Genomic DNA, 4855 nt, shown 5'->3' on the forward strand with positions numbered 1-4855 from the left:
CTGCATGACTTTACATGTGTAAATCATACATCACTTGCCTTTTCAAGGGGTGGGGGAGGGAAGGACAGCATTTCGAACTCAAAATTTCCAAAAATGAATGTTACATATAATTGGGAAATATCTAATGAAATAAATAAAAATATATTTTAAAAAAGAAAAAAAAAATGTAATGTTCAGGCTTCTCATGTTTATGTACCTTTCAAACCTTCTCTTGGTGGTCACATGAGCTGCCACTCTTCAAGTGAGCTATCACTGGGGCCTGTGGTCCCTGCCCAGCAACCATAGGTTAAATAAATGGAAATTTCAGAAATGCTGTTTAAGGATTTGTTTTCTTCTTTTCAAAGGGAAAACAATGGAGAAAGAATTAATTGGAAGCAAAATCATCATGAGGGGAGAATATTTAGATCTATACTAGTCTGTAATCACTAATAATGATCCCTCCATTTGTCTGTCCCAGAGGAACTCTGCATTTCTAGGCCAAGCTGCCTACTCCCTAGTCATTGCTTTCTCTGTTGTTTCCCAAGGAAATCTTGACTTGTGTCTTCGGTTTACCATCTCTCCTTTCAGTACAGAGGTGACCTAGTGGACAAATCCCTGTCTTAATTTCTTTGCAGCTATGGTCGTGCCCTGTTGCCTGGTGAAGGCGCAGCCATGGCTCAATATGTGAAGGCTGGAAAGCGGATCCCTCGGAGAGGAGAAATTGGTCTGACCAGTGAAGAGATTGCAGCATTTGAATGCTCAGGCTATGTCATGAGTGGGAGCAGGTGGGTTCTTGACATTGAATTCCATCTCAGAGATTAGGTGGTATTGTACACACCATAATAATTAGGGTCTAGTGGTAGTTATTTCAAGTAAAGATTTGGAATTAAAACAATACAAACATGCCTAGTTTGTTGGTATTATAATAACCACAGCAATAATAACTAGTGTTTATATAATGTTTTAAAGTATCTCATTGAACCTCACGACAACCCTCTGAGGTAGGTGTTCTTATCCCCATTTTATAGATGAGGAAATTGAGTCTAAGAGAGATTAAGCACCCCAAGGTTGAAAGGCTAGAAAGTATCTGAAGCAGGATTTGAAATCAGGTCTTCTTGACTCTAAGTACAGTGTTCTATCCATTGTGCTACCGACCTGTTCTACGTGTAGTTTGACCTCAAACTACAAACAAAATCACTCCTCTAAAAACATGTCCTAAAAAAATAAGAGAAATTGGAGGCAGCTAGGTTGCACAGTAGATAGAGCACTGGCCCTGAAGTCAGGAGGACCTGAGTTCAAATCCAGCCTCAGACCAAACACTTGACACTTACTAGCTGTGTGACCCTGGGCAAGTCATTTAACCCCAATTGCCTAAAAAAAAAAAGTAATAAAAACATGTCCTACAAGTGTCTTTCTCTAGTCCTTAAGTTGCCATGTGATAAATATTCATAGCTCTCTTAGTCTCTGGGAGAATCTATTTGAGCACAACTGCACATGTCTGCCCCTGGAGAAAGGATCCTAACATTTTGGTGATGGGAGAAGTGCCCTTTCACCAAAGAACGTTCCCTATTTCTGAGTTTGCCTGTGTGGTGGGTTAAGTCCAATGGGGAGGTTAAGTTCTGTCATTGAGAACCAGTCCGAAATGGGCCAAGCTTCATTCTGAGAATCAGAGGAATGGTCCCTGGCACAGAGAGTCCACTGACAGTGACATACCTGTGCACACATATGTATACATATGGATCCAGTCAGTTTTAATCTTAATGATATGTGGGATGTCAGACTGTGTCCTTACTTGAGACCAGCAGCAACCTCCAGACCACTCTATCTTTTGGGAGGACTGTTCCTGGGCATTGCCCTCCTGACCATAAGAGATCCTTGCTGCCCTTTGTAGGGCCAGCCTTATGGTGCACTGTTTTGTTTTCTTCTCTTCAAGGCACTACCCCAGCCTACGTGCTAGAATTTCTCTTTGATCGGGGCTTTGTACCTGGTCCAGTTCATAGCCACGGGGGCTGTTGCTTATTCAGTGGACTGGAGCCTTGCAGGGTTTTGCCGGATTGATAGCACACTCGCCCTCATGTGCCCTGCTGTTAGGATCCAGCAGAGACATGGTTGCCTAGGTGATCCATTTGCCAACATCTAGTTATGTTGCTATCCAGAGTAGACTACGGATAACACCAGACCAATCTTGTGCCCTTGGTGGTTAAGACTAAGTGGTATTTGTTATGCTGACAGCTTCAGTGATTCAGGGAAGATGGGTTGGATTGGATGCTAGAAAGGATACAAAATCAGCTTGGCTTTTTTCAAATCTAACCCATTTCAGACACAGTGTTTTTAAATGGACTACTTGGTATTCAGAAAGACTGGGAAGTCTATGAGAACATTTGCTGGGGGTGGGAAGGGGTAGAATTAGGCTCATATTACAACGTTTTTCTAGGCACCGTCGAATGGAGGCCGTGCGTCTCCGTAAAGAAAACCAGATCTACAGTGCTGATGAGAAACGGGCCTTGGCTTCATTCAACCAAGAAGAGAGACAGAAGAGAGAAAGCAGGATTCTAGCCAGCTTCCGAGAGATCATCTATAGGAAGACAAAGGGGAAGGAGGACAATTGAGGAATTTTCTTAGTTATGTAGCAGAAATTTAAGTTAAAAAAAAATCTTCATATCAATTTCTTCTTCTCTCATATATGTATGATTTGTATTTATAAAAGTGCCATTTATTTTATGTAGTTAGTTCCTTTGCACAAATATGTTGTTGGTAGAATTTAGGTGCTTTCTTTGGATCTTTTCGGATAGGTGTAATTGGTCCCCAAAGGGTGTCGATTAATGAAAATTCGGGACCTTAAAGTCTAGAGCTGGGGAGCTCAGGTGAAAGACTGGCCCCAAATCACACAGCATATTGAACTTAGATTATCCTCAAAGTTGTTTTCAACTTTGACCTTCTGTAATTCTATGAATGTGCATTTGCAGCGGGGGAGAAGGAGGGAGACATGGCAAAGGTCAGCTTGACAAAAGATAGGAACTGTAAATCTCACCCTGCAGGATGGTGCTTCTATTACCTATGTGTTACATCCTCTGTTGGGTTTAACAAAACCAGCCTCCCCTTAATTTCGAATGTGCTTTCAGTAGACTTGATGGAAACACAGGAAGGAGCCCATTGTTGGTGACAAAAATGAGGTCATGATTGCAAAGGGAAAATAGGGAATTTGAAAATGTTTTGAATAATTGGACAAGCTAGAGCTTATTCCAGGAATAGTGAATGTTGGTTCCTTCTTTCCTTGTATAACAGACCAGTTGAATTGCAAATAAGAGATTCAAATCTGAATGCAGCTTCCCTCCCTGTGTAATTTTCGGTCAGTCCTTTCCTTTCTCTGGGCCTCACAATTCTCATACATAAAATAAATCTCTTAAGGATTCCGGCTCTAACTCCTATTAACCTCAGTTGCTGGGTTTTTTTTTAAGTAGCTTTGAGTTCTTTTAATTTTTAAAAGCCTGAGATATCCAGTATACCAGTGTAATGACATTATTTCTGCTTCAATTGTGCCTAGCCAATAGATAGCATCTAAAGAAATAGGTTTCCAACTGTGATCCATAAGCATGTTAGGGGCAAATAAAATATATTAGAATCTTTGAACCTACAAATGCTGAAATCTTCCCCCTTTTGTGAAGATGGATCTCTAAGAAAAGATCTGTTATTCACGAATGTTTGTTATTTAGCTATTGTGTTATATGGAAGGGGGAACCCCTTGTTTTCATTGTTAAGAATAACTTTATTTGAATAGACTATAGAGAAGATAGATTCAACTTACTGCTTCTAAAAGCGTGTAATGCTGTTTGACGTTAGGAAGAAATGGGAAATACCGGCTGGGTATTTTGATGTATCGTCACCCACCATTATCGTCCTCCCCATTTTAGCTCTATCTTATTGTACCAACAGGAGCTAGGGAACGAAGTGAGAATATTGACTCCACTGATGATGTATTAAGTTTGGATTATTTTTGTACAAATAAAGTAAATTTCATGTTTCTGGTGGTTTGAGGAGCTGTTGAGGGCAACAAAGTGCTTCTTACAATTGTGAATTAGGTAACTAACCATCTGGTTTTTCAAAGCTTTGTCTTGGTATGTGCCAAACATTTGTCTTCTGCCCCAGGATGGTCACTGTGCTTAGGTAGTCCACAGCTCACTTAGCCCACACAACCAGGTATCCAGCACATACAGCATAGTCTCTCTGCTACATGATTGGAATTGGAAATGATGTCTACTCATCTGGAATTAATCTTAATAGCCTAACTACACTTAGGCTAATGGGAAAATCCATAAATTCAAGAAGTGAAATGGTATCTCTACTCCAGAAATAAGACCCAAAAAGCCTACCTAATGACCCTAGAGTAGGTGAGGCTGAAATGTCAAAGTCTGACTCCTTGATTTGCCTGTTCATTTAGTATAAGATACTACATTTATTCAAGTCCACTAAATGCTTTATTCTCTCATTAAATGTCCTGATCTCAGTCCCTCAAAATAATAGCTAACATTTATATAGCACTATGCGTGGGGCACTGTGCTAAGCACTTTACAGATGGATGAACTTTCTTATCAAACAAGTAAGTAGATGAGTTGAAAAGCAACAATTATTTAATATTGATTAACAACTGCATAAATCAGCTGTGTTGGAGGGGGAGGGGAGGGCTTGAGAAGCTGATGGGAAATGAGGATGAGGAGGAGACTCAAAACCATAGGAAGGGTGGTTTTTTTGTTGTTGGGCTGGGGTTGTTGTTTGCTTGTTTGTTTTGCCTCAGAGGGGAAGAGATGGAACCAAGTAGTCAAAGTTATAGGGAGGGAGGTTTTGGCTAGAGACAGAAGAATTCGGTATCAATAGGAGA

The sequence above is a fragment of the Phascolarctos cinereus genome, unplaced genomic scaffold (assembly GCF_003287225.1).
Source record: "Phascolarctos cinereus isolate Bilbo 61053 unplaced genomic scaffold, phaCin_HiC Scaffold_8;HRSCAF=390, whole genome shotgun sequence".
In the NCBI taxonomy this organism is placed as follows: Eukaryota; Metazoa; Chordata; class Mammalia; order Diprotodontia; family Phascolarctidae; genus Phascolarctos; species Phascolarctos cinereus.